Source organism: Hemitrygon akajei, chromosome 15, assembly GCF_048418815.1.
Source record: "Hemitrygon akajei chromosome 15, sHemAka1.3, whole genome shotgun sequence".
In the NCBI taxonomy this organism is placed as follows: domain Eukaryota; kingdom Metazoa; phylum Chordata; class Chondrichthyes; order Myliobatiformes; family Dasyatidae; genus Hemitrygon; species Hemitrygon akajei.
Window position 1 is genome coordinate 26,822,266 of NC_133138.1, and position 18,703 is coordinate 26,840,968.

The 18,703-nt window shown below is 40.1% G+C and overlaps 1 pseudogene; it reads right to left on the reverse strand.

The window, feature by feature from the left end:
- Positions 1–5,432: 5,432 nt before the first annotated feature.
- LOC140739545 (cationic amino acid transporter 2-like) overlaps positions 5,433–18,703 on the reverse strand; it is a 36,993-nt pseudogene continuing 23,722 nt past the window's right edge.

Below are 18,703 nucleotides of genomic sequence, written 5' to 3' on the forward strand. Positions count from 1 at the left end.
TAGAAAGGTTTGCTAAAAGTTCGTTCTCTACTCAAATTAATACCGGCAATTATTTTTATATTATTATATCTACAACTTACTGATCACACAAATGTATCATGAGTGCTAGGTACAATAATTTTTATGCAGAGGTTCCCTGAGACCTGAAAATTATTTCAAGGGTTCCTCCAGGGCAAGAAGGTTGAGAAAAGCTGTCTTATAGTCTTAACACCTCCAATTGCTCTTAAAGCACTGAATTTGTTTCATTTAACTGTCCGATTTGGAAATGATTTCAAATGCCATTTCCGATTAGATGATTGAAGCAGGTTCAAAAATAACTTTTACTGGGAATAGAGTACATACTGTACTCAAAAGGGAAACATTTTCAATGCTATGGTGAAACAGTAAGAGACTGTTTCAAGGACTTTACATGCTTAATTGCCCTCTGAAAAGTTCCCTAATTATTTTTTGTTGAAACACAGATTTCCAAGATGTTTATTCTGTAAAAAAAAAACTCACAATAAGTTCCTGCAGTACATAGAAGCCAGGCAGTGATATTGCTAAAGGGTTGACCGAAGGGTTGACTCTTGTAATCCAGAGGTTAAATTTCTCAAGACACTCTTATCCATTACCAGAAGGTTGTAAACAGACATCAGTGAATTTCTGATAGTTAGTGGTATTCCCTGGAGCGCAGGAGAATTAGGGGAAATTCGACAGAGGTATACAAAATTATGAGGGGTATATATAGGGTAAATGCAAGCAGGTATTTTCCACTGAGGTTGGGTGAGATTAGATGTGGAAGTCATAGGTTAACGGTGAAAGGTGAAATATTTACTGGAAACCTGAGGGGGTCTTCCTCACTCAGCGGGTGGTGAGAGTGTGAAATGAGCTGCCAGTGGAAGTGGCGGATGCAGGGTTAAATGCCATCACTTAAGAGAAGTTTGGATGGGAGGAGCACGGGGGGCTATGGTCAATAGAACAAGGCTGAACAACAGTTTAGCACAGACTAGATGGGCTGAAGGGCTTGTTTCTGTGCTGTAGTACTCTGTGACTCTACAGTTAAGTGAAAGACTGAAATACCCTGGCCTGGTCACAGTCACTTAATATACTACTCAGGGCACTCTTGGCAAAGACCTGTTAGAACACCCTCCCCCTTGTCTAGTCTTTTTCTGTGACACATATCAAAAATAATCTAACTGCTTAGAAATAAGATAAAAAATCAAACGAGGTGCAAGCTAGGCCTAAAAGTGTGCATGGTTTGTTTGGATTGCATGGTCTGTTTCTGTGCTGCATAGTCCATGTAATCCTTTGCAATTTAAAAGGTGACAAGAAAATGAACAATGATTTTAGATGTCATCTGTACAGAGTCTGCAATTCCCCCTGCGACTGTGTGGATTCCCTAAGGGTGTTCTGGTTTTCCTCCCACATTCCAAGACCAGCGGGTTGGTTAACTCTTAGTATAGAGGGGAGGTTGGAATGTGAGAAAGAACAGGGAGATAGGAAGAGGAAGAATACTGGATCAAATAGCCTTCTTCTGTGTCTTAATGAGTACATAACCAAGTCTTTAGGGAAATAAGGGTTAGAGCACCGCTATGTCGCAGGAAAGACAGCATTAACACAAACTGGATACTCCTATTCCACTGAGTTTCATAGAGTCAGGAACCAGTTACTCACCTCATCAATCTCCATATTTGTTTAAATAGTTACCAATCGGTATTTAACTATTATATGTTTTGATAACCTAATATCAAAACCAAAAGAGAATAAAAGCTACTTAAAATCAGTCAGCTCATAGTATTACTATGTGGATAAATTTTAACAATACTAACTTATTTTAACTCATCTTCGTAAATTTGTTTTTTCTGGTGTTCATTTTTATATATCTTCTGGTGTTCAATCCAGAATGCCCCAATTAAAATGGAGATTCGACCATTCCCATCCAGTGAAGATCCAAAATGAAGCATCTGCTTCATCTGTTGAGAGTATGAGCAAAACTACACTACAAATTAAGTGTGATGTAAGTCTGTATTTCATGCTTTTCTTTAGATCTGAATAGGCAAATAAAGATGTTTCAAATAGATGCATGACATAGAAATATCTAAATGCAGCAACATGCTGCCTGAAGCTTCTTTAGTCAAGGGTCAACAAGTGGTCGGTAAGATTAAGAAACTACTTTGAGGCCAAAATGTAGATTGACAATCCAGTGTAGCTTTAAAGGAATGCTGTACTGACAGACATAGTATTTCTCGCGTAAGACATTAAACCAAGGTTCCATTTGTCTCCTCAGATGCAATTTACAGATCACAAGGCACTACTTTATACCAGGTGGAGGAGTTTGCCCTGACATTTTAGACAATACTTATCACACATCCAGTATCATAGCAGCAGATTACTTAATCATTTTTGAAATTTTTATCCATTGGTAAGTGAAACTAGAAATAGTCAAGTCAAGTCAACTTTTATTGTCATTTTGACCATAACTGCTGGTACAGTACATAGTAAAAATGAGACAACGTTTTTCAGGACCATGGTGTTACATGACACAGTACAAAAAACTAGACTGAACTATGTAATAATAAAAAAAAACAACACAGAAAGCTACACTAGACTACAAACCTACACTGGACTGCATAAAGTGCATAAAAACAGTGCAGGCATTACAATAAATAATAAACAGGACAGTAGGGCAAGGTGTCAGTCCAGGCTTTGGGGATTGAGGAGTCTGATGGCTTGGGGGAAGAAACTGTTACATAGTCTGGTCGTGAGAGCCTGAATGCTTCGAAGCCTTTTCCCATACGGCAGAAGGGAGAAGAGATTGTATGAGGGGTGCATGGGGTCCTTCATAATGCTGTTTCCTTTGCGAATGCAGCGTGTAGTGTAAATGTCCGTGATGGCAGGAAGAAAGACCCCGATGATCTTCTCAGCTGACCTCACTATCTGCTGCAGGTTTTTGCGATCCCAGATGGTGCAATTTCCGAACCAGGCAGTGATGCAGCTGCTCAGGATGCTCTCAATACAACCCCTGTAGAATGTGATGAGGATGGGGGGTGGGAGATGGACTTTCCCCAGCCTTCGCAAAAAGTAGAAACGCTGCTGGGCTTTCTTTGCTATGGAGCTGGTGTTGAGGGACCAGGTGAGATTCTCCGTCAGGTGAACACCAAGAAATTTGGTGCTCTTTACGATCTCTACCGAGGAGCCGTCGATGTTCAGCGGGGAGTGGTCGCTCCGTGCCCTCCTGAAGTCAACAACCACCAATAGGGGGCATAATCTCAAGATTCGGGGAAACAGATTTAGAATGGAGTTGAGGAGAAACAGTTTTTTTTTCTCAGAGTGTAGTGAGTCTGTGCATTTCTTTGCAGAGGGAAACAGTCGAGGCTACCTCATTAAATAAATTTAAGGCACAATTTGATAGAATTTGCATAGTAGGCTCAATGGACCAGACAGTCAACTCCTGCTCCAATTTCTTATGCTCTTATGTCTTGAGAAATAACTTCTTTACGCAGAGGGTAGTGTTTGTACCTGAATGAGCTGCCAGAGGAAGTTGTCCAGGTGGGTACAATTGCAACATTTAAGAGACATTTGAGAGAAGGGATTTAGAGGTTATGGACTGAACGTGAGCGACTGGGACTAGCAGGGAAGATCCTGTCGTACAAACAAGCTGGATGAACTCAGCAGGTCGAGCAGCATTGGTCCAGAGGATCCTGTGGTTGGTGGACCAGTTTGGCCAGAGGGTCTGTTTCTGTGCTGTATTACTTTGACTCTATGTCTCTATCATAACCCAGTGAGAGTGAGACCTTCTTTTGTACAATTTGGCTATTGTGTGTGGTACATAAAGAAATGTTTACTATTTTACTCTCCACAAATACTGCTGAACATATACCATTTTCTATTTTACCGCAATCAAATGACAAAAAGCATTTTAGATGACTTGAAGTAATGATATGCACTATATGTTTCTTTTTCATTGAGAAATGGTTGATCTGCATCTCTTTAATTTCCTTACACATGTAGCGAGTTATTTTCTTATAGAATTAGAATTTTGAAACCAGATATGCAAAAAAAAACAAGCTGCAGAAACAGCTCAGTGGATCAAGTATCATTTATGGAGGGAAACGGCCAACTGATTATTTTGGGTTGAGACTGTTCATCTATTATTCACAACTGTACCTGACTGATGAGACTATGTATGAAGTACCATATGGTTTTCATTTTGATACTTAAGGCAGAATAGACTCCAGGACAATGCAGGAAGGGCTTTCCAACTTAAGCTCTGGATTGGAAGTTGTCTTCTCTGAAAAAAAATTAATTGATTGGTACTTCACCCTCTATTTAGGTGAACGAGAGAGGATGTTATTGAAACATATAAGATTCTGAGTGTACTTAATCGCTGTTTTTCCTGATGGGGAGATCTCAAGCTAGGGAGAATAATTTCAGAATAAGGTGGGGGAGAGGGTAGGCACCACTTAAGCTTGACTTGAATAGGAATTTCTTCTCACAGAATGATAGTATTCTTCGGAATTCTCTCTCTCTCAGAGTGTTCTGCAAGTTAAATTATTCAGTACATTCATGGCTGGGAGGGACAAGCTTTTGGACCTAAGTGAAATCAGCGCTATGGAAAGCTGACCACAGAAGTGGAGTAGAGGACAACATCAGAAAAGCCACAATCTTTCAAAATGGTGAAGCAGGCTTGAGAAGCCACATTGCCTATATCCTACTTCTTAAATCAAGATGTTAAATTTTCTTTACAATAATCCATTTTTAACATCGTATTTCTGACTATATTGGAGAACAAAACCTTTACCATGCAGTGGAATGGATACCCACCATTCCACCTTCTCTTTTGTAAAGGATGCATTTAGTATTTATTAGTCATATGGAGCACTTTCAAGGACTCTTCATCTCATGTTCTCCATATTTATTGCTTATATATTTACTATTATTATTTAGTTATTTTTGTATTTGCTCAGTTTGGTGTTTTTTGAACACTGGTTGAAAGCCTAATCTGGTGAGAAAAATTCATTTGTTTGGGAATTCATCCTCTACTTAGATCATTGACAGAGGACATTATTGAAACGTATAAAATTCTGAGTGTATTTAATTGCTGTTTTACCTGGTGGGGAAATCTCAAGCTAGGGAGAATAATTTCAGGAGGGGCCTGTTTCTGTGCTGTATTACTCTGTGACTTTATGTCTATCATAACCTTGTGAAAGTGCGGGCTTCTTTCATTGATTCTGGTTATTATTCTGTTACGAGTTTATTGAGTATGTTCACAAGGAAATAAATCTCAGGGTTGTATATGGTGACATGTATGTACTTTGATAATAAATTTATTTTGAATATGAAGCATCTTGGGATGTTTGCTTACATTAGACATGCTGCATAGGGATAAATTGCTGCTGGCATTGGAAAATACGGTGAGTCATTCAGTTGGCTGAGAACTCATCTTCATTCTCCTAGTCTCTAGTTCCCTTAAACTTTGTCATCCTCATGCTCTTCCCCTGTTGGCCATGTGATCTCAAATGGACTTGGGACAGAGCGTTCTCAAGGCTGCTGACCCACCACGCTGTGCTGGATACCATAGCAAACCTGTAAACAGTGCAGAAAAGTGTGTTATTCAGTATTGGTAACGTGCAGGAAAGGAGAGGAAAGTTTTTCTTAGTTGACCAGCAACAACAAAACTGACTGCATAATATAAACAAGGCAGCTACTGCCTGGATTTCATCTTTTGTCATTAATTAAACTTAATTAATTAAACATCCAAGATGGCGATGTGATGCAGTTTGCAGCAGCCGCTCTGGAGCTGATATCTGTTATTTGTTAAACGGGGTGCCGTGCACAATCCAAATCTGATGAAAAACAGATGTGGGAGCACGGAGGAACATCTGGAAATCTCTGGAAGGTTGCGAGGTCCAGGTCTCTGCTGAGAAGAACAGGCCCCCAGTCCTCAGGGTTGCGTTGCCACGGGCCATTGGCGGGGGTGTCGTAGTGCGCTTGGCAGAGGATAGTGCTCAGAGAGGCTGTGCCGGAGAGGATGGTCAGAGGCTTGGAGGTTCAACGGACTCGGAGTCCGCTGCGGCGGGGCGCTTTCACTGTGTGCTGTGTCTGCGAGGTTGAGTCCGGCGGCGTAGAAGTCCATAGCAGGGGTATTCCCTTCTGCTGCCTGCATGGGATGACGAGTCTATCAGGACCCTGAGGACTTCTGGAAACTGTGTGGGGGTTTCTTTCGAACTTATAGTCTTTTAACATCTTTGGACTATTTTTACTGTGCCCATGGTCTGTTTTTTTTTATCAATTATGGTATTATCTGCACTGTTGTAACTATATGTTAACTATAACTGTATGTAACTATGTGGTTTTGTGTAGATCTTGTAGCTCTAGTTTTTGGTTTGTTGGGTGGTAGAGTTGGTCTTCTAACTTGGTGTGTCTGGGTAGTCTTGTTTTGTCTGGTGGATTTGGAGCTCCTTTTTGGGAAACGCGTTAAGATAGTAGCGCAATATTAATATACACGCTCCGGACGTTGGATTTGGGGATTAACAAACGTTATGTGGATTTTCTGGTGTAGTCCGTTTTGTTGTGCTTTTGTGATATCACTCTGGAGAATGTTGTCTCGTTTTTTAACTGCATTGCATTTGTGGTTTCTAAATGACAATAAACTGAAACTGAACTGAACTTAAAGATTAACTTTATTGAACACTAATAGGAAGGGTTAAACAGAGAGAAAATGAGTGAAGGAAGAACAAGAGAGATGCAGTCAGTACGTAGGAAATGGATAAATAATTGTTTTCACAAACAAGAGAAAATCAGCAGATGCTGGAAATCCAAGCCACACACACAAAATGCTGGAGAACTCAGCAGGGCAGGCAGCGTCTATGGTAAAGAGTATTGTGGACATTCTGGACAGACCTTTCATCATGCCTTTTATTTTTATTGTAAAGAATTTTACTGCTTCGGAGATTTTTCTGCTCATGTGGCAAGAAATTAAGATTTGGCTGATCTAATCAATCTTAATTTATTCAAAAAGAACTTATATAAGATGATGCAGATTCATTGAATTGCAATTTGACATACACTCAGTGTCCACGTTATTAGCTACCTCCTGTACCTAATAAAGTGGCCAAAGTGTATGTTTGTGGTCTTTTGCTGCTGTAACCCATGTACTTTAAGGTTTGATGTGTTGTACATTCAGAGATGCTCTGCTGCGCACCACTGTTGTAACGCATGGTCACTGTCGCTTTCCTGTCAGCCTGAAGCAGTCCAGCCATTCTCCTCCAATCTCTCTCATGAACAAGGTGTTCTTGCCCACAGAAATGCTGTTCACTGGATTTTTTTTTTTGTTTTTCACAACATTCTCTGTAAACTCTAGAGACTTTTGTGCTTGAAAATCCAAGGAAGTCAGCAGTTTGTGAGATACTCAAACCACCCCATCTGGCACCAACAATCATTGCATGGTCAAAGTCACTTAGGTCACATTCCTTCCCCATTCTGATGTTTGTCTGTACAACAACAGAACCTTGTGACCATGTCTGCATGCTTTTGTGTATCACCTTGCTGCCATATGATTGGCTGATTAGATATTTGCATTAACAAGCAGCAGTAAGGTGTACCTAATTAAGTGGCCACTGAGTGTAGATTACAGCTGTGTCAGCCTGTATCATGATGAGATATTTAACTATGATGATGAATCTTACCAATAGCCGTCCAGATAGACAGTCGAATCCATGTGGCTACACTCATTTGTGCCATGAGGTAAATGTTTATCAAAATACTGAATATTGGCAGAAATGGTAGGCAGGGAACCTTTAAACAGAGCAAATATATATATATTGACAACCTCATTGATAACAATCATTTTAACAGAACATTATTGAAATAATGGTCAAATCTATAGAATTACATCATCCTATTCTATTCCACAATAGAGATAAACTTACATTGTTAGTTAATGACACAAGTATTTAAATAAAATATCAGATATCTATCTCATTGTTTACGAGTCCATTATTTCCTACCATCATCTTACCATAAACATGGCTTTCTTCTGATTTTGAGGTTGGCTCCAGATAACAAATACAATGAATATTGATGCCAGTATGACAGGTACAAAAAAGCCAACACTCCCAATCATTGTTACTCTGATAGTTTTCAACCCATAGGTCATCATTCCACTTAGAATATAAATTATGACGACTGTGAAAAAGTACAGTATAAAGTCATTATAAAGCTTTCATGGCACTGGCGGCCCCCAACGTATTTTTTGGCTTATGGTGATAAATGAACATTTAATGCAAGAAGTCAAGCAACATCTAGGGCAGGGGTTCCCAACCTGGAGTCCGCAGACCCCTTGGTTAATGGTAGGAGTCAATGGCATAAAGAAGATTGGGAACCTGTGATCTAGGGAGATTAATTAACAGGTGACATTTCAGGCCAAGAACTTCCATCAGTACCCTTCATCAGGGTCTCAGCTAAAACATCAACTATTTATTCTGCTCCATAAATGCTATCTGACCTGCTGAGTTCCTTCAGCATTTTGTCTTCATTGCTCTGGATTTACAACAACTGCAAAAACTGGATATACTGGTTGTTAATGACACATTTCACTGTATGTTTTGATGTACACGTATTAACTAAGTAAATTGATGATACTTAATAATTTACCAAAATTTTCAGGTTTAATTTTCACGGCATGTTTATTTGAAATGCACACGTATTAAAGCAGTGGTAGGTCAAATGGAGTAAATGGCAATGTCAAAATATCCTAAATTTTACTTTAGGTCAAAGGCAAGTTGGAACAAAATTGTTTGGAGGAGGAGCTGTTGACCAGAAAATTGGTCTGGTTCTATAAGAAAAATTGTCAGTCAAAAACATCATTGGCACTCATTAAAATGGAGATGATTTGGGTACAGGCAAAGTACATTTGTATGAGGGAAGTCACATACAAAGATCTCCAGAAGAGGAAAAGATTTTGAATAAAATGAAGCAGGAAAACAGTTCATCTGACCATCATCTGTCAGAGGGGTTTTAGAATTGGTTAGAAATTCTTCCTTACTTAAATTTATGTCACTAAGTCCTTTGGGATTTAATGAGTTTGTTGAGGGAATAAGAGTTTAAATTGCAGCGATATTGTCCATAATTATCCAATCATCCTGAGTTCCATGAGTGGTACAAAGGAGAATTCCAAATGTTTCAGTTCATTTCTCAAAATAAGGAGAAAAGATGAATCTGCCTACTTCTTTCACTGATAACCTTCACTGTTCAACATTCTAGAAACAAGAACACAGGATAAATTAACAGTCTTTGGGTGAGTCATTGGGTAGGAGACAAAAATCATGACTAACTAACATGATGGAATTTTTGTTTAGGTAATACATGAGGACAAAGCAGTTCTTGTGAACCATGTGGACTTCAGATGGATGTTTACAGAAGGACCATGTTAGGCTTGTCTATTATGAAAATGTAAAGCAGCAGAGGTAACATGGTAAGAAATTGCTTTTCTGATAGAAAATAATAGCAAATATTGCATATTGGGAGTAGAGAATGGCTCTGCTGGTAAAGAATGGCATCAAATCAGTAGGAAGATGTTGAATTCTTGTGGGCTGAGTTAAGAAACTGCAAGGGTAAAAGGACCATGATGGCAGTTATATACAGGCCTCCCAACCTTAGCTGTGATGTGGACCACAGATTACAACGGGAAATAGAAAAAGCATGTCAAAAGGAGCAACATTATGATAATCATGGAAGATTAAAACAGGTTGGTAATGGATCTCTCAAGAGTGAATTTGCTTATTGCCCATGAGATGGCTTTTTAGAGCAGTTTGTTTTTGGGCCTACTAGGGGATCAGCTATATTGGATTGGGTGTTATGTAATAGACAATAGACAATAGGTGCAGAAGTAGACCATTCGGCCCTTCGAGCCTGCACCGCCATTTTGAGATCATGGCTGATCAATTCCTATCAATACCCAGTTCCTGCCTTGTCCCCATATCCCTTGATTCCCCTATCCATAAGATACCATAATGAACCAGAGGTAATTAAGGAGCTTAAGGTAAAAGAACCTTTAGGAGGCAGTGATCACAGTATGATTGAGTTCAACTTGAAATTTGATAGCCAGAAAGTAAAGTCTGACGTAACAATATTTCAACGGAGTAAAGGAAATTACAGTGGTATGAGAGAGGAGTTGGCCAAAGTAAATCAGAAGGAGATGCTGGCAGGGATGACAGCAGAACAGCAATAATGTGAGTTTCTGGGAAAAATAAAGAAGGTGGAGGAGAGATATATTCCAAAAACAAAGAAGTACTCAAATGGCAAAATAGTACAACCGTGTTCTGACAAGGGAAGTCAAAGCTAATGTAAAAGCAAAAGAGAGGGCATACAACAAAGCAAGGATTGGTCAGAGGATTAGGAAGCTTTTAAAAACCTACAACTAAAAGAGTCATTAGGAGGGAAAAGATAAGATATGAATGCAAGCTAGCAAACAATATCAAGGTGGGTAGTAAAAGCTTTTTCAAGTATGTAAAAAATAGAAGAGAGATGAGAGTGGATGTAGGACCACTAGAAAATGAGGACAGAGAAATAATAACAGGGTACGAGGAGATGGCAGATGAACTAAATGGGTATTTTACATCAGTCTTCACTGTGGAAGAGACTGGCAGTGTTGCAGATGGTGCAGGATGAGGGAAGAGAAGTTTTTGCAGTAACTATTACAAGGAGAAGGTGCTCAAAAAGCTGAAAGACCTAAGGATACATATGTCACCTGGGTCAGATGAACTGTACCCATGGGTTCTAAAAGAGGTAGCGGTTGAGATTGTGGAGGCATTAGTAATGATCTTTCAAAAATCATTGGACTCTGGCATGGTGCCAGAGGACTGGAAAATTGCAATTGTCACTCCGCTCTTTAAGAAAGGAAGAAAACAGCAGAAAGGAAATTATAGACTAGTTAGCCTGACCTCATTGGTTGGGAAGATGTTGGAGTCTGTTGTTAAGGATGAGGTTATGGAGTTCTTGGTGACACATGACAAGATAGGACAAAGACAGCATGGTTTCCTTAAGGCAAAATCTTACCTGATGAATCTGTTGGAATTCGTTGAGCAGATTACAAGTAGGATGGATAAAAGAAATGCGAAGCGCAGAAACAAATATCACTGTGATGATTGTACACTCTAGTATCAATTGCTTGGTGACAATAAAGTAAAGTAAATTAAAGTAAAGAAATGCAGTGCATGTTGTATTTTTAGACTTTCAGAAGACCTTTGATAAGATGCCAGACATGGGGCTGTTTACCAAGTTAAGAGCCCATGGTATTACAGGAAAGTTACTAACATAGTTAGAGCATTGGCTGATTGGTGGGAGGCAGCGAGTGGGAATAAAAGGATCCTTTTCTGGTTGACTGCCAGTGACAAGTGGTGTTCTGTAGGGGTCGGTGTTGTGTTACGAATGAGGAGCAACTCTGATGGGCAGAAGGGTACAGAATCGCAAAGTTGCCACCCCCCCCCTTGAGAATCGCAAAATCGCTGTTATTTCGGGTCTGATACCCAGGAAATGAGAGAGATACACAGCATGTCAGTAATGAGAGAGAGACAACGCAGGGATACACAAAGGTGGAATGTCTCCTATTGACAAAGAGAGAGATTACTGCTATTGTCTCTTGAAGAAGGAATTGTGTATTGAGTACTGTTCTATTCATTGAAACCCCTCAGGGGGCAACCAGAGTGGTCTGGTTGAGGGATTGCATCATCCCAACCTGATTGACACCTGAGACCCCGTGAGTGGGGATAAAAGTGAGGGTCTGGGGAACACCCCTCAGACGCACCAGGAGAGACGCTACAAGACCGGTGGGGACTTGTGTGTGTGTCCATCCTTGCCTGGGTGACGAGTCCTCCATGGAACGGTCTAGCTAAAGGATGGATACGGATCAAGATCGTAAAAGGAAAGTCGGCAAGTTAATAGCTGTTAGTCTCTCTCTCTCTCTCTCTCTCCAACAATTGCAGCACCGCGAACAACAACGACTGCAGCCTGCATGAACTGAACTGAACTTTATATTTCCATCGGACAATTCATTATCCCCTAGACAACGATAGAGCTTATTTCTTATTGATTATTATTATACCTGCACTTTTAGGTTTAGTATTGATGATGTATATTATCTGTATATTTGCATTGATATTATTTTTGTGTATTTTTACTAATAAATACAGTTAAAAATAGTATCATCAGACTTCAGCGGATACTCCTATCTTTGCTGGTAAGACACCCAGTTACGGGGTTCGTAACAGTTGGGACCGCTTCTTTTTATGCTGTATATCAATGATTTAGTTGATGGACTAGATGGCTTTGTTACCAAGTTTGCAGATGATACAAAGATTGGTGGAGGAGCAGGTAGTGTTGAATATGCATGTAAGTTGCAGAAGGACTTATACAGATTAGAAGAATGGGCGAGAAAGTTGCAAATGAAATACAATATTGGAAAATGCATGGTTGTTTACTTTGGTATCAGAAATGAATGTGCAGACTATTTTCTAAATGGGGAGAAAATCCAGAAATATGAGATGTAAAAGGACTTGGGAGTCCTTGTAAAGGGCAACCTAAAGGTTAACTTGCAGATAGAGTCGATGGTAAGGAAGGCAAATGCAATGTTTGCATTAATTTCAAGAAGTCTATAATACAAAAGCAGGGATGTGATGCTGAGACTTTATAAGACACTGGTGAGGCTTCACTGTGAATTTTGGACTCTTCATCTAAGAAAAGATGTGCTGACATTGGAGTAGGTTCAGTAGGTTCAAGGATGATTCCAGGAATGAATGGGTTATCATATGAGAAACATTTAATAGTTCTGGGTCTGTACTCACTGGAATTCAGAAACCTTAAGAATGTTGAAAGGCCTAGACGTGGTAGATGTGGAGAGGATGTTTCCCATGGTGGGGGAGTCTAGGACAAGAGGGCACAGCCTCAGGATAGAGGGGCATCCATTTTAAACAGAGATGCGGCAAAATTTCTTTAGCCAGAAAGTGGTGAATTTATGGAATTTATCACCACAGGAAGCTCTGGAGGCCAGGTTGTTGGGTGTACTTAAGGCAGAGCTTGATAGGTACCAGGAAGTGAGGCTGAGGAGGGGGAGAAAAAGGATCGGCCATGATTGAATGATGGAGCAGACTTGATGGGCCAAATGGCCTAATTCTGCTCCTATGTCTTACGGTCTTATAGAGAACATAGACTGTCATTTTCCCTCAGACTAAGTGCTGAGACCAACCAGGTCCAAAGACCAAAAGAACATAGAAACATAGAAACATAGAAAATAGGTGCAGGAGTAGGCCATTTGCCCCTTTGAGGCTGCACCACTATTCAGTACGATCATGGCTGATCATCCAACTCAGAACCCTGTACCTGCTTTCTCTCCATATCCCCTGATCCTTTTAGCCACAAGGGCCATATCTAACTTACTCTTAAATATAGCCAATGAACCGGCCTCAACTGTTTCCTGTGGCAGAGAATTCCACAGATTCAACACTCTCTGTGTGAAGAAGTTTTTCCTCATCTCCGTCCTAAAAGGCTTCCCCTTTATCCTTAAATTGTGACCCCTCGTTCTGGACTCCCCCAACATCAGAAACAATCTTCCTGCATCTAGCCTGTCCAATCCCTTTAGAATTTTATAAGTTTCAATAAGATCCCCCCTCAATCTTCTAAATTCCAGTGAATATAAGCCTAGTCGATCCAGTCTTTCTTCATATGAAAGTCCTGCCATCCAAGGAATCAATCTGGTAAACCTTCTCTGTACTCTCTCTATGGCAAGAATGTCTTTCCTCAGATTAGGGGACCAAAACTGCACACAATATTCTAGGTACGGTCTCACCAAGGCCTTGTACAACTGCAGTAGAACCTCCCTGCTCCTGTACTCAAATACTTTTGCTATGAATGCCAACATACCATTTGCCTTTTTCACCGCCTGCTGTACCTGCATGCCCACCTTCAATGACTGGTGTACAATGACACCCAGGTCTCGTTGCATCTCCCCTTTTCCTAATCGGCCACCATTCAGATAATAATCTGTTTCCCTGTTCTTGCAACCAAAGTGGATAACCTCGCATTTATCCACATTAAGTTGCATCTGCCATGAGTGTGCTTTAAGTTTGCACACTAATCTCCTGTGTGGGACCTTGTCAAAAGCCTTTTGAAAATCTAAATATATCACATTCATTGGCTCTCCCCTATCCACTCTACTAGTTACATCTTCAAAAAATTCTATAAGATTCGTCAGACATGATTTTCCTTTCACAAATCCATGCTGACTTTGTCCGATGATTTCACCTCTTTCCAAATGTGCTGTTATCACATCTTTGATAACTGACTCTAGCATTTTCCCCACCACTGATGTCAGACTAACCGGTCTATAATTCCCCGGTTTCTCTCTCCCTCCTTTTTTAAAAAGTGGGGTTTCATTCGCCACCCTCCAATCCTCAGGAACTAATCCAGAATCTAAGGAGTTTTGAAAAATTATCACTAATGCATCCACTATTTCTTGGGCTACTTCCTTAAGCACTCTGGGATGCAGACCATCTGGCCCTGGGGATTTATCTGCCTTTAATCCCTTCAATTTACCTAACACCACTTCCCTACTAACATGTATTTCCCTCAGTTCCTCCATCTCACTAGACCCTCGGTCCCTTACTATTTCCGGAAGATTATTTATGTCCTCCTTAGTGAAGACAGAACCAAAGTAGTTATTCAATTGGTCTGCCATGTCTTTGTTCCCTATGATCAATTCACCTGTTTCTGACTGTAAAGGACCTACATTTGTCTTGACCAATCTTTTTCTTTTCACGTATCTATAAAAGCTTTTACAGTCAGTTTTTATGTTCTCTGCCAGCTTTCTCTCATAATCTTTTTTCCCTTTCCTAATTAAGCCCTTTGTCCTCCTCTGCTGGTCTCTGAATTTCTCCCAGTCCTCAGGTGTGCCGCTTTTTTTTGCTAATTTATATGTTTCTTCTTCGGACTTGATACTATCCCTAATTTCCTTTGTCAGCCACGGGTGCACTACCTTCCCTGGTTTATTCTTTTTCCAAACTGGGATGAACAATTGTTGTAGTTCATCCATGTGATCTTTAAATGCTTGCCATTGCATATCCACCGTCAACCCTTTAAGTATCATTTGCCAGTCTATCTTAGCTAATTCACGTATCATACCTTCAAAGTCACCCTTCTTTAAGTTCAGAACCTTTGTTTCTGAATTAACTATGTCACTCTCCATCTTAATGAAGAATTCCATCATATTATGGTCACTCTTACCCAAGGGGCCTCGCACGACAAGATTGCTAACTAACCCTTCCTCATTGCTCAATACCCAATCTAGAATGGCCTGCTCTCTAGTTGGCTCCTCGGCATGTTGGTTCAGAAAACCATCCCGCATACATTCCAAGAAATCCTCTTCCTCAGCACCCTTACCTTACCTTTCGTTTGAAGGCACTGGAGGATCAAATAACTTGGGCCAGACTACAGTCAGAATGAGTAACATCATGTTATGTATGAGATGAGTAATATGCCTTGTGAAGTAATAATTTTTGTGACAAATTCTTTTTCAGATAGCTTCATCATGGGCTGGCTCACCATCAAGGACATCTTCAAAAGAACCCCCCCCCCCCCCGACCACACCCAGAAGATGCTCTGTTCTCATTACTACCGACAGGAAGGAGGTACAGGAGCCTGAGGAAACATATACAATGTTTTGTGAACAGCTTCTTCCCTCTGTGATCAGATTTCTGAATGGTCCATGAACCCATGAACAATACCTCACTAATTTTGCTCTCTCTTTGCACTGTTTATTTATTTTTTTATATATTTCACACCGTAACTTGTAGTATTTGTTTAATGTATTGCACAGTACTGCTTACAGAAATCAACAAATTTCATGGCATATATCACCTATTCTAATTCTGGATACTCACCTATTAACCCTACACAGTATGTCACAATAATTGATGACCGTTTTGTGGAGAATTGAGGAGGAAGAATCAACAACTTCAAACTGAAACCTTGTTTAGGAGTCTCTGAAATCTGTCGCCCTTTGAACATTTCAATCTCAGCTTCAAAACTAGGATCTGGTTGGTACCTATTGTATTAAAAAATTATAATGATAAGTTAAATGTCCATCCTTATTATGTTTGAACTGCATTTTCCTGTACACAGATGTAGTGTTCTTACCTCAAAATGAGGATACACATTGCCACTAGAGTATAGGCTAGAAGTGTTCCAATGGACATCATATCAACCAATGATTTCAAGTCAAGAAGGCAAGCTATTATAGCTAAAAGCAGTTTAAAAAAGATCATTAGGGAATAGTTTAGGTTTTATATTTAATTTAAATACCCTATACGAAGAATGCTCTTAAAATAAATTCGATTGAATGTTGCCAATGTGCTGAGCTTCTTAAACTCAAGGAGTGTTGTGCGAGTGTGGAATAAGCTAACAGTAGAAGTGGGAGATGCGGGCTCCTCTGCAGCATTTCAACGAAGTTTGGATAAGTACATGGATAGGAGGGATATAGAGGGCTATGGTCCAGGAGCAGGTCAATGGGACTGGGCAGAATAACAGTTTGCCACAGACTAGATAGGCTGGAGGGCCTGAATCAGTGCTGTAGTGCTCTATGACTCTATGTCACAATATTTAAGAAGCTTAGAATATTTAGCATAACAAGATAATATTCAACTCCATTTGGAGTTCATGTGTGACTATTTCATTGAACACCTTCGCCTCTCTATATGTCACCTACAAGTCACTACATAAATGAACTGAGATCCTTCCTTGTATGCAATAATAAAATTTCACACAATAGTACAGTCATCAGATTAAACACTCCACTCCCCCATTTGATGACTATCTTGCAACCGCAGATAAATAATAGTCTTTCATGAAGATCATATCTGGCTTTTCTATGATGTAATAACCTCTGCATGTAATAACCAGAATTATTTGCATTGATTCATGTATCAGTAACAGTAGTTTGGTTGAATCCTGGTGGACCAATTAATGAGCGAAAAGATCATGCAACTGCCACAAGGAGGGAAGGGAACAGAATGAGAATTAAGGGCAGCAGGAAATGAATACTCTGAGAAATGATTAGTCGTCTCTACTGGGAATATTATTCCCAATAGCAGTAATGTGTAGTGGTTAGCACAGTGCTTTACTGTACAGGTGATCTGGGTTCAATTCTTGCCACTCCCTTGAAGGAGTTTGTACTTTCTCCCTGTGATTGTGTGGGTTTCCTCCAGGTGCTCCGGTTTCCTCCCACAGTCCAAAGACATACCAGTTAGTGGGTTAATTGGTCACTTTAAATTGTTGTCCCATGATTAGGTTAGGGTTAAATCTGGGGTTGCTGGGCAGCACAGCTGGAAGGGCTTATTCTGTGCTGTATCTCAATAAATAAATTAATTAATAATGCTGCAAAAGGTTTTCTTTAATAATGCTGCAGAACTGGAATTATTCCTTCATATAAAGAATTGTAACTGATGAAGAGATATTCTGACTGAAAAACTATTGACAGAAGTGGATTACGTATTGGTTATTTACAAACAAATTTTTACTTGGAAATAATAAGCAGAATGAGGTTAAATCTAAGTTGTCTCTTATCAGAGATGCTTCCTGCTATGATTGTGGCAAGGACTGGAGTCTGACGTTTACTCAGTTTTGCTAAGGCTTTGGAAAGCAAGCCATCCCTCGCCGTTGCAAACAGAATACAGGGTAAAGGGAACATGGAACCCAATAGGCTGTAGGGAAATAAAATAATAATCAAACGGAAAATCAACACAAAGACTGAAGTGAGAAGAAGATGAGCAGTGCTTGCTGAATTCTGTGTTAGTTAAGTGGGTAGTCATACACTCAGTAGCTGCTTATTAGGCCACTCAGTGGACGTTTGTGGTCTTCTGCTGCTGTTGCCCATCCACTTCAAACTTTGACGAATTGTGCTTTCAAAGCTACTCCTCTGCACACCACTGTTGTAACATGTGGTTATTCGAGTTACTATTGCCTTCCTGTCAGTTTGAACCAGTCTGGCCATTCTCCTCTGACCTCTCACATTAACAAAGTGTTTTTGCCCTCAAAACTGCTGTTCACTGGATGTTTTCTTTGTTTCTTGCAAGTTTCTCTGTAAATTCTAGAGACTGCTGTGCATGAAAATTGCAGTGGATCAGCTGTCTTTGAGATGCTGAAACCACTCCATCTGACACCCACAACTATTCCATGGTCAAAGTCGCTTAGGACACATTTCTTCCCCATTCTTTTATTTGGTCTGAACAGCAACTGAACCTCTTGACCATATCTGCATGTTTTTCTGCGTTGAGTTGCTGCCACATGATTGACTGTTTAGATATTGTATTAACAAGCAGGTGTACCTAATAAAGTTACCACTGAGTGTGCTAGGTACAACTGAAGTCATTAATGGATTAATGTAGATGTGTGCAGATTATTATCAGACCTATGCATTCGGTGAGTGTTAATATGGATATCAGCAGGCTAGAGGATATAAGTTGGGGCGCGCGTGCACACACACACACACACACACACACACACACACACACACACACACACACACACACACACACACACACACACACACACACACACACACACACACACACACTCCAATGTCAACTAATATAAAAGTGCAATCACTCAAGTCGAGCATGATGTCCTCTTAGGGGTTTTCTATTGGTGGGTCTTCAGGTGGTTGTAGAGGTTGACC